Genomic DNA, 12,419 nt, shown 5'->3' with positions numbered 1-12,419 from the left:
GAAGTGGGTGGAGAAGGGACAAGGAGGAGAATGGTCTAATGGTACGTGCTAATTCATTATATAAAATAATATTGGCTGTTTCTTTAAGATGTTAACAACGATGAGCTGGTTTTAGTTTCAAAACACATTACCAAGGACATGTAGTTTGTGACTAAAGTTCTTTTTGCTTTTGTAGAAAATGCTGAGCAAACAACTTACGTGCTCTCCTGACTTGGTGGCTTCTTTTCCTTCAGTTTTCAGACAGAAGGCTCTAAGGACTTTCTGGTGTTAAAAAGAAGCAGCTTCTGACCTAATGTACCCTTCTCTGAACGATAATGTTTCTTTGTTACTTATTTTTAGCTCAGATTGTTTTTCTCCCCTTTCCCCCAACATGATTTGTACAACCTTTAGAAAATTGAGTAGTTGTGGTTTTGAATCATCCTCTGTTTCTAGACTGAATGAGTATTTCTGAAGAAGCACAGGATTGCTTGTGAGTGGGCCTTTTTCTTACTTAAAAAGGCAACAGCCATGACAGTTTCACCCCCTGGAAAAAAACCAGAAAATCTGTAGACCCTAATAGACTGCACTGTGACCCTGAAAAGGACAGCGTGTTAAGTACTTATTTAATTTTGTACCAATGGTATATTGCTAGCAGATGTCTTTTGTTTTGTTTTTACTATGATTCAGAGCCATTTGGATAAAACATTTTGAGGGAGTATATTTTGGTCCTGAAATAAAGGATGACTATCCATTTAGAAACTGCAGTAATACTTCATTGTGTATCAGTCTATATTTGACTCCTTGTTTGGGTGTAAAGCCTTTAGCATATCAAGTACAAGTCTAAGTATTGTTATCTTGCTGTGCTTTTGGTGAAGCACAGCAAGATAGCATGAACAGCTGATGTGTAAATACTGATTTAAAAAAGCCTTACAGGAATAAATTTGAATTCCACAAAGTATAAATAAATGTGTTTGGCTGTTTTAAGTGTGGGAGAAAACTAATGAATTTGATGGCAAATTATTTTTTTCCTATTAAAGTAGTTAATACTTGTGTGTTATAAAAGATCCCTGTTAATTCTGCAAATAAGGTAGCTCCATTCTAAACCAATCTTGTAGTTTTTATATTCTGAATTACTCACAGGAAATCAAAAACCTGAGGGGGTCAGCCTGTGCTGCTTTGTGTGCTTATATTCTATGGATTTTCATTTAAATGGGTACATACACACTTGTTTCCAATGCTTGCCAGTATTCCTGCACCAGTTAAATAATAATCCCATAGAATGGAATCATAGAAAAATTAAGGTTGGAAGAGATGTCTGGAGGTCATTTGGTCCAACCTACCAGATTCAGACCTTAGGTCTCATTGCTCCACAACTGTGTGAGAAAAATGTGCTTTTATTTTATAGTCTACCTGGTTTAACTGCTATAGCTACAGTACTAGACTGCTTTTTCCAATATAGCCAAGCTACTGTAATTACTTTGGAAATACTTTTAAATGTAGACTAGACCTTAATATTAAGCAGCGTCTAAAATTACTAAATAAAATTAGTTTTATTTTCTGGAAAGTCCCTTTCACTAGCCAAGTTAAGAGGAGAAAATACGCAGTCTTTATGGAAGGTATGTATCAATGTGGTTTAATATGTGACTCCGTACCTATGACTACTTTTTATGTTAGACTGCAAAGCTCCTGCTATTATGTATTTGAAAATGTAGACATTAGAATGATTCTGCATATTTCTCTGAAAAAAATGATGTAATGTTAAATACATCTTCTCCCCCCCCCCACCCCCTTTCTCCTAACAAGCACTCTTATCTGTTTCCCCCTTCCCCTAACAAGCACTCTCTTATCTGTTTCTAATTTTTTGGAGAAACTGCACAAAAGAGATAATTATTATTGTACAGACCTGCTTCTCAGTTATGATAGAATGTTTTGTGTTACTGTTAAAACCAGAGTATGTTTTATATGGCCAGTACAGTGCAAAAGGTTACTATGAAAGAATTTTCTAAAGTAAGGAGTTTGAGCAAATCCGGAGACTTGTTAAAGTATTGGAAAGGATGAAAAAATACCCCTCTATTCCTCTCTTTTTTTAGGAAAATAAGGTATTCATGTTTTCTTTAAAATAAATTTTATCTATTTCTTTCTCTGCATGCGTGTATAGATAGGCTTATATACAAGCATAACATTTTGCTGACTTCCAGTTAATATGAATCTACTTGACTATCTGGGAGAAAACATGGGAATAAATATGTTAGGAGGCAGGAAGAGGGTGATCTGTGAAAATACATTTTCTTAACATTCTTCTACTCCTCTACTGTTTAATGAATTCAGTGTTTTGTTCCTCTCTTCGTAACTTCCAATTGAATGTGTATGTGTATAGTTGGCAGATTCATTACAATCAGACCTTTCTCCTACATTTTATCTAATAATTTGGTAAGGCAGTTCAGTCAATAGCAGTGAAGGCAGACAAATAACTTCATCTCTTTATTTAGAGTCTCAGTAATTCCAATTTTGCTTTTGATAGTGAACAGATCAGTTGTGGAAATCAAAATCTGTGTAGGTCTGAAACACTTACTACAAATGATGCCATTAAATTTAGCTGTATGTAAATTTGCTTTAAAAACTGTAGAGGTATAAATGCTGATTGTCATTGAATGGGATGTACTAGGAGAGCTGCAGAAATAGTATTGGTCCTGGACTAGGCCCTTCTAGGTCTGTTTGTCCTGACTGTGGTGGAATTGCAAGGAAATAGCCCTATGCAGTGAATACTGAAAATCTACTCAACTGAACCAGCTTTAATACAAGTTAAACAGGGCTCGATGCATATCTGGTGACTTCAAGAGAAAGGCTCTGTAGAGGTTGGCAAACTTCTCTATTCTCTGTTTCCCTGTTAAATGCCAGTTTTATTCCTTCAAGAATGAAACTCTCTTTTTGGAAAGCAATATATTAAAACAAGCTCTGCCTGTGAGTTTGCACTGGCAGGATCTCCCACTCTGCCTGCCCAGGTACGTTCACATACTGCTGCAGTTGTGTGCCCAGTGCTGACTTTAAAGTGACGACTCAGTATCTGTTGTGTCCTGTTATGGTTCAGATGACTGAAAAGATAAGTGATCAAGTTATAGAAGGAGAGATGAAACTCTAGGGGTTCTTTCTAATGAATTATAGAATTATTTTTGAAAAAGCAGTGCAGTGTTTGAATAATCAAGTCAAGTATTTTTCTGGAGCCAGGATTACGATGGCAATATTTATCTTTGAATTCTTAAGACAGATAAAAATCAAAAGCCCAAACCACCAGCTATTTTTCTTTAATGTTTATATTAATCCAGAAAAATAGACCAAAATTTTGAAAATGGCTTATTTAAACACAGATTGATTGAACTGTTTAAGAGGCATTTAATTTCTTTCATAAAAAGACTTCTCTGTGTAGTGACATACAGTTTCAGGGAAAATTATTAATTGATTTATCATTATGATCCTGTTGAAACAGGGAAGTCGTAACACTTTTTTTGCGATTGCAACACTCAATTGCAAATTAGGGCCCTGGGCAGAAATTCCTGGACACCATTTAGTTTTAAATGAAGCCCTTTGTCTTCTCATCTGTTTTAATAAAGCTTTTTCTAGTCTGATTGAAGTAGGTGATAGTGAAATGTGTTTGATATCTGTAAGGATGTCTGATTTTTCTGTTGGCAACACTGTTTCCTCCATTCACACACAAGTGAAGATAGTTGTCTTAATAAAAATAAAGTAGGAATTAGACTTCTTTTTGTATTATCCTTTGCTACATGTAAGCTTGCCATGTGGCTTTCCATGTGTGCCACATGTTTCTTGTATAAGCATCTACTATTAAAGACAAGTGTTGGTAGCTCTATCACTAACAGTTCACATGCCCTACACTGAAAAGCCAACATCCTCTCCAGCTGATGAGAGCTGTTGCTGCTATTTTGGTAGCCTTTTGTTGCTTTAAATGTGGAGTGATGAAAGCATGAAGAACAGCTGCTGCTACTTTAATCCTATAAGAGAGGTAATATTCATGTGTTTTTATTTGTGGTCGGTGAAAGACTCATTTCTTTCTTGTTGGAGCTGGAAACAAAGGTGTTGGGGATATTTTAGTGCTGATTGTAAGAATATACCTGCCACTTCTGGAGTTGAGAAATTCAAAAAGTAGTCCACCTATTATAGTCAAGGGTGGAAAAAAATTTATTGCAGTGAGTTTTAAACTTCAAAAGGCTTTCAGTGTGTTTGGACTGAAGGAATAAGTGTCAGCACACTTTTAAACCTCTGTAATTCAAGTTTTGCCTAGTAGAGTAGTTAAAATTTATATTACTGAAGTTATTCTGATATGCTTGCTTATAATTCATGCAACAACGTGTGTAAGTGGTCTTTATTTTTTGCCAGATGGAAAGGTCAAACATTTTTTCCTAAGGGTATTCATGGGTTTCATCAATATGTCTCAGTTCTGGTCTCTTGAGACTATTGGTAGAAGGAAATGTGTGATTGTCTTCATACCTTCTTAACCTTAGGACTTGGCATGATCAATCTTGGATTAAGAATTTGAGTCACTTCTTCTACATCTTGGTCAGGACCTCTACCCTAAAGTCACTCACTTGATTTATCATCCAAAGTAAGGTGGCCTAAATTCAAATCTACTTAGGATTGAAACACTAGAAAGCAGTTTACCTGTAAAGCTGTCAGTTTTCAGTAATCTGAGCTAGTTTGGGAAAATTTATAAAGGATAGTCCTTTACCAAAAATGAAGCACACTTTTTTTAGGAGTTTTAAAATTTATCTGAGCCAGAACACACCACTTTGCAGCAATGACCATTAGTTGAGTCTTGTAGCCATTTTTGCCATCTGACTGTAAAAAAAAAAAAACCCAGCCGTGAACATAACTTCCTAGTTAGTTAAACTGACAGTTCAGTTGTTATCTGTTACTGAAGCAGGACTGGACCTACCAAGTAATTCAGTTGAGGTTTTGAATTTTCTTTTTCAGTCATGTGTTATGTTAAAAAAACAAACAAAAAACCCCCCCAGTGTATTCTTAGAACTAGGATGTGCAATTTTTAATTTTTATATTTATATTTCCCTATCCTTTTTGTTTGTGGAATCAGTGTTTATGAGCTCTAAAACTTGACTGAAGTTATCTTGCAGACATTTAAATATTACTCTCAATAGGCAAAAAAAATAATAGTGGAACTGATTCCTATTCTTGTTTGACTTGTTTGAAAACTAGTGGTTCAACTCAAACTTGGGTCTTTTCCAACCTAAATGATTCCATGACTTTTGTTGCAATTTCAAATTAAAAATGAGTTGTTACCAAATTCAGTAATAAAAACTGGAAGCATTTTATATGTACTTTGCATCGAGAGAACACTGTGTGAGCTGATTATTTGGATTATTTTAGATTTTGAAAAGGATACTAGCATTGACTTTGCTGGGAATGAGATACAAATAACTGTGCATTTACTTAAGCATTTTGCTGCATTAAGGCCTCTTTCTTTATAAATAAAACCTGTCACTGAAACTTAGAGATAACAAGACTCATACTTGTTATTGCCAGATTTTGGGCATGCAGACAGATTCCCTGTAGGTTAACTGGGATGTGAGCTCGTACTGGCTTGTTCACTCTGTCATGCTTGCATTTATACCTGCTTTTTCCCATACTAAATGGAAAGTTGTTCATTCCTTTTTCATTCAAGGATATTATAACCAACTAAAGAATAAATGTCTTTACCTGAGCACATCCTCCAGAGCATCTTGAGTCACTGCAAGGTTTCCATCCTAAATTTTCATGTGGGAAGTTGATTATGTACCAAAGCCCTTACCTTTATCAGTGAGTGTTACTTGTTAGTCACTGAATACAAGAGGTGTAGGACTTGGTGGGAGCTCAAAGAATCCACTTATTCCTGTCTGAGTCACTGGGGCAGGATTCTGTAGTACTGAAACCTTCCTGACAGCCAGCTGTCTCATCTGCTCCAAACTCTCCGGTGAAGGAGATTTTTGGGCAATTTCCACAGAACACTTTGTTTTTGGATAGTTACCCTTTTGTTCCTCTAGAGAAATGATGGCTGTGTAAAATTGACTTTGTGTTGTACAAGACTATAAACAGAGTAGGACCAATGAGTGACTCTGAATATAATGTAAAAATAGATTGAATGTGGAGGATGTATTTTATCGCTTCCTAATAGTTTAAAAAGAAAAAAGTAAGTATCTCAAGATGCAGAAAGGCTTTAGAAGATACATAGGTAGGGTTCAGATGTAACAGGCACTCAGATAATCCAAGATAGGAGGTCCTATTGTGGCATACATGGCACAGTTGAAATCTGCCATGAGATACTGCACTCCTTTGCTTCTGATTTGTTTTTGTCTTTCACCACAATACTGAGGAAGGAAGAGTTGGTCACCATTCACTTTATGGTGACTTACTCAGTTCCTTCAACCTTTTCATATTGATCATGGTTTCTAAAACTGTTGCTAACATCTTCTCTGCCAAAAATTCTGTGTTTTGGAATTTTCCACCCCCTCCCCCCCACCTTCTCCCTTGAAAGGTGGTGTCCAAAAGAAAATAAAAATTCTTTTTGAGCTCTCATTATTGGGATAGGCAGAAACCATGTACTTATTTCTGTATATGGCAGGCCTGATAGTATCTGTGAGAATGAACTGAACAGCTGCCACCAGTTTGATATGTAATTATTCTTAATTAATCAATTTTGGTTGTCTTTTCACCTTGCTACACTGAATGTTCATGGGGTTGACTGTTTCAGCCTGTTCATAGTCTTAGGTCTGGCGGTGGTTTCAGTGAAGAGTGTTGGTGTATGAGGACCAGATGCAGGACAATACTTTGCATACCATGTAAGCTCTGCTTTTAGAAAGCTGGCTGAGAAAGAACACAGTAATCAACTCTTTTTGTTCAGAATCCTGTATGGTGCTGTTGCTACAACCAAGTCAGTTACTGAGCCTTTGAAATGTTTTACATTTTTTGTTGCAGCCCAAACCAGTTTTTTAGTTGAAATACCTTTTTGATCCAACCCAAAATAAGGGAACAGCTATATTTGGTGATGGCACAATTGTTAGCATTGCTTTTCTCAGGTTTAAAATATGCTTACATAAAGAAAATGGAAGCATTTTTCTGACAATATTTGCTAAGCATTTTCCCAGCATGAACCAAAATTACCAAGTCCTGATGTTGTGAGTCATAAGTATAACTTTTTAATATTAATTTTTTTTAGAACAGTCTTCTCAAATGTCCATCAAAATAAATTAACCTTGGAGACAACTTTACTTTGGGCTAAAACAAACAGATACTCAGCAAGGCTGAAGTGATGATGCCATTTATAAACATTCTGCTATTGTGACTGATCTGTGTTCTCTTGTAAAGGTCACACCTATGGATCGGTATTTTGTGGTAGGCACTAAACAAATGTATGACAAAACCATAATCTTCAGAATTCCTGTAAAAGAAGTGAGGGATTCAGGGTTTGTTCTTAAGATGTTTAGAATTTTCAGGTGGCTCTGGCTTCCATGTGGGACCAGGACCTTTAAAAGGCATACCAGATAGCCATTGCCATGTGAAAATCAGACAGTTGCAAAATCTTCAGTAAGGTGCTCATATTCTTTTTGATGATTTTTGAAAGTAGAAGAATCAGATTTATGATCATAATACCTTCAAATGAGTTTGGAATCAGCTTCTTGTGGGAGCTATGTCCTGTTCTATCAGAAAATAGATGTGGGACAGTAGACAAGTGTGATGATGCTGAGAAGTACCCTTAAAAGAGAAGACCAATGTCCAAGAACTGGCATTTGAAAACGGGGCCATACCTATGCTTATTTTCAAGACATGAGACTGAAAAGATCAGAAGTATGAGATGGATGACAGAATGCTAAAAGGCAAGTTTGCCAGAGTCAAAATACTTGGCTGTGAAATGGCATTCTCCTACTACTTTTACCATTAGTAAATGTGTGAGAATCTTTAAACCAAAAAAATTTACAGGGAAATGTGAAAGAATTATTAGAATTGCCATGGAAACAAGCTGTATTACATGAATTACACATTGCCAAAACGTGTGCATTACCTGATCCTTAGTGCTTCTACCACTCTGAGCCTCTGTGCATGTTACCAATGACAAGTAGTTTCTGGTGCTCCTCTCTTTGATGTGTAATCCCAGTCTAAACTAGATTTTCCTATGTGTACAGTTTTCCTGCTAGAGTCCCTTATAAAACAGCCTTGCAAAAATATGTTCCCAGAGCCTGCTGTCTCCTGACTTTGTTTTCCCTTATTCCAAACACTGAAATCAAGTTAGAGGTTCCTGAAGTATCACAGTTGCTTCTCTAATAGCATGCAGGCTTGAGTACTCAAGTATACTGGTTTTTACAGACATGTATGGATACATGCTTGTGTATATATAAATCTGTAATGAAGTGAAAATCTGGAGGCAGTTTTTCTGTGTAGACAGAGTTAGTCAGAGAGCTGCCACAGAGGGCAGAGCTCCTGAAGGTGAATGTGCACAAGTTCTGTTCCATCAGAGCAGAGCGAAAGGTTCCCTATGTGACTTCTTGGAAAAGCTGTGGATCTCCCCTGTTAGGACATTTGTTAGCAGTCAGGAAAGGAAAGAGTTTACAGGTTGAGAGCATGAAGTTAGTTTTCCACCATCTGACCTTTCTCACATACTAGCACAGAGCAGCTTTTCTGCAGCATCAAAAGATGTTATTGTTTGTCAGAATAACTCTGCTAATAAACCCTCTTGTACAAACGTATCTATTATGTTATAAAAAGAAGTGTGCTACTATAAGCAGTTGTATTGGTGTAACTGCATTTAAACTATGATGTGGTGCCTTCTTCCATCATCACTATCTGTAAAAATATGCATTTCTAACACATTCCACTGCTTTCCAGCATTACCTGTCTCCTTCCTTAAGGTGCACCGTAACAGCAAGTGACAAAAGTTCTGTAACGTGCCAGTGGAAGAGGGATACAGCTCTGGCCACCAGGCTGTTAGTTACAAAGATTTTGTCATGTGTATCATCCAAAGTTTTTTGTTTTTTTTTTTATTCTAGAATCTGTAAGTTTTTGTGTTTTCCTCTTGTTCCAAGAACTGTTACTCTACATGTAATAGAACTGAAATCAAGTAAGTATGATCTGACATGCATCAATGAACTTTCTGGGATCTGGTCGGGAGTTATTATTTATTCATGGATGTTGTCCCTGGTCTGTGTGTGGTAACTGGCTGAATGCTCTCAGGCTATGGTAGTACAGAAAAAACTGGGTCTGCATGAATGCAGGCACTTACCTGGTCACATTCATCATGTGCACTATGAATGAAGGTAGAACTATGCTGCAGTTGGAGAAATCACTGTGCACCTCACAGTAAAGGCTTGATTTCATCTGGTTAAGGAAGTGTAAGGCTCATGCCAGGGGATATTTTATGTGTGGATGTTGTGCATTTTGGATATGGATTCATCTTTAGAATATTTCTTAGAAAAAGTGGATGAAGAAACAAACAGTGATGTAGAGCTTTGTAATCAAATTAGTGATGTAATAATCAAAAGCCAAACTCTTATTGAAAAAAGATCAAACCAATCTGAGAATTTGCAGATACATGTTTTTTCCATATGCCATACATTAATTACAGTTCACAGCTTTGATGTACTAACTTGTCCACCTTATGTGTGTAGATAGGCACTTATCTCCCTAAGGAATTGTTCTTTCTTTCTTTGTAGGATTGATTCATATTTCTTTGTGGATGAGAAGAATATCAGTGATGTCTAGACATTGTTGGTTCCAGAAAAAATGTAGAACTAAATTTTCCTAAACTTGGTGATTTGTGTTACAGCATATTGCCTGCTAAAACTGTGCCTGGCTGGGGTTCTTGTTGTTGTGAAGAATAACATACTAGAATTTCATGCTAGGAGCTATTTCTGTTTGTTTCTGCTTGAGTTTTGTTTTTGTTGTTTTTTCTTTTTTTTGACCAAACACCTCTCACATAATTTTCTTTATAAGAAGTGTAACTAATGTGTTTTGTAACATAAACGTATTTGCTGTTGTTTGACTGACTCCTCAGTCACTGTATCCACTTCTGCTTTACACTAAAGTTTACCATCATGAGCAGCTCGGAACAGTTTACTTTCTGAAAAACAAGTGACTCCTGGTAATGCTCAAGTGTGGTTTGTAACATTCCAAAACCAGCAAATACTAAAATACACTATTTTTTCCAACCTGAGCTTCAAAATAATAGAATATGGATCTGGCATCGAGAAATACTGGTTTGAAATGTGTATGAAGTAGATTTCTGATGAAGAGGGAATTTGAGAAATACTTCTTTAAGAATTCTGGTGAGATATACAAACCACCTTCTGTAAGCTCTCTGAACATAACTAACATGCTGCTCAGTTTATTCAAAAAGGACTGTAAATTCTGGAAGTTTTAACTTGATATGTTTGCAGGTAACATGATTGATGTGTAACTCTAGAATGAAAGGAGTATTTAGAGTCTTGGCTATCAGTTCACTAGTTCTTATTCCTTAAACAAAGACAGGTCAGATATTAGTCTTGTCCTCTGTAAGTGTTAGTTTCTGGCTTCATCCTATGAATACAGACATATGTAAACTCAGAAAATACTCTAACACTTCAATGTCTATCGATTACTAGATTGGGAAAAGCAGAATAGTGGAGGGGGGCTAGCCTATCTGTCACAAGATTTTTTTTTCATAACTTCTCAGAGGTATATCATATTATAAATGCATTAGAAATGTTTTGCTCTGAGGATATGTAGCATTCCTATAAAGGTTAAATCAATAAAAATGATTTGGCCACATTCCTAAGCATGGCTAGAACAGGTAGCCCGTTGTTTAAGGTACCCTTGAATTTCTGGATCAGATTATTATGGTGCAGCAAAAAGGCTTACTAAAGGCTTCTTACTGTCTGCAGACGTTCTGTGTTTCTATGTGAAGATATCGTCAGCCTAAAAAAACCTTCAGATTTTCTTTGCTACTGAAAAAAAGAGCATTTTTATGTGTAGAGGTCTTAAATATTGTGCTGTGTATGCTGTAAGTTTTAAAGGAAGTTTTGCAACAAGAAGGGGTGAAGACACATCAGTAATTGGTTACAACCAGGTATGTAAAGAAGAGAAAGAGACATCTTTTAAATCAGTGTTGGGACTAGTAAAATTGCTGCCCATTTAAGTATCTTTATTAGTTTGTTTAGATTATTCTTCTTTTATGCATATCTGCTCAAGGGGAATAGCCATTATATGATGTATATTTACTATATCTAGCCAGTTCAGTGAGCAAGTAAGATTATGAAATGTAATGGTAGAAGTCTTCAAACAACTGTTAGTTCAAATTTGTCTAACTTTATACAAAACTGATAAAAATTTAGTAGCTATTAAATAGTGTTTATTCCATATATCTGGTTGATTTAGTGGACAGAGCTGAAGTCTGACAGTAGACTGTTTTTATAGATTTAGTGCATTTTAAAATCTTTCAGGCACGTTGAAGAGCTACTGTATATTATTGTTACAAGGCAGATTTGTGTCTTACGGTGAGTGCATGTGCTATGCATCTGCACTCCTGACATTTTTATATAGGTTTTATGGAGCACAAGCTTACTGTAAGAACATGTCACTAAGATTAGAGTTCAGATTCTCTGGGTATTTTAAATTTATTTCAGTCAGTCTCACTGTGCCCTTTAAGAATGCTGGAACTAAAAATCAGTGCCTTTTTATCTTTGTTTTTTCCTTTTTAATTTTTTTTTTTGTTTGTTTGAGACAGATTATATTATTTTTGAATTATATCATAAAATGTGAAATCATGAAGAGTAATTCTGATGATAAAGCACAAAGCCCACACTACTGATAACTGGGACTTTATGTCTCAAGATGTTTTTCAGTTGTGAAAATTTGATCAGTGAATTAACCGCACATCCGGCTACACACGTCTTTGATCGGAATTGGAACATTCCAGCTCGTGTGTATGTCTATGTGAGCTGCTCCTTCGAGTAGGGTTTACACATGTGCATTACACATGTGCCTTGAAATTAGTTGCTAAATTAATATTATAATTCAAAGTAATAAAATTATACTCTTTCAAGCCTTTTTGTACCTAATGAGTATTATTATAATTTATCTTTTCATCTGGGCAAGCTCAAGTCTTCATTTATTTTAAGATGGATTAATACACAGGTAGCTCAGCTGTAATTAAGATTTTGCTTTTGCTTTTAAAGGTAGTATTAAAATTTTACTTTAATGAACATAGAACCCCAAATTATTACAAGGTCGTGACTGAGTTAATTGCCATCCAGAATAACAGAGAATGATTTTTAGCTCCTTTTCCTGAAACACTCTAAAATGAAAAGTTGTTCTAATATTTGCATATGCAATATACAGTGGTGCACTAGAATGAAACTGCTCTTGCTCCAGTATGAAAATGATTTGCACTGTGGAAGATAACTTTC

General features: G+C 35.9%; 2 protein-coding genes across 9 annotated transcripts in view; one reads left to right on the top strand and one right to left on the bottom strand.

Annotated features, from left to right (window-relative positions):
* The window catches only part of SUPT3H (SPT3 homolog, SAGA and STAGA complex component), a 257,849-nt gene that overhangs the window by 18,654 nt on the left and 226,776 nt on the right, over positions 1–12,419 (top strand). The window lies entirely within an intron of this gene.
* RUNX2 (RUNX family transcription factor 2) overlaps positions 1–12,419 on the bottom strand; it is a 215,991-nt gene that overhangs the window by 194,373 nt on the left and 9,199 nt on the right. The gene's annotated exons all lie outside the window — the stretch shown is intronic.

This window comes from Corvus hawaiiensis, chromosome 3, assembly GCF_020740725.1.
Source record: "Corvus hawaiiensis isolate bCorHaw1 chromosome 3, bCorHaw1.pri.cur, whole genome shotgun sequence".
In the NCBI taxonomy this organism is placed as follows: domain Eukaryota; kingdom Metazoa; phylum Chordata; class Aves; order Passeriformes; family Corvidae; genus Corvus; species Corvus hawaiiensis.
This window is presented reverse-complemented; position numbering and strand designations above follow the sequence as displayed.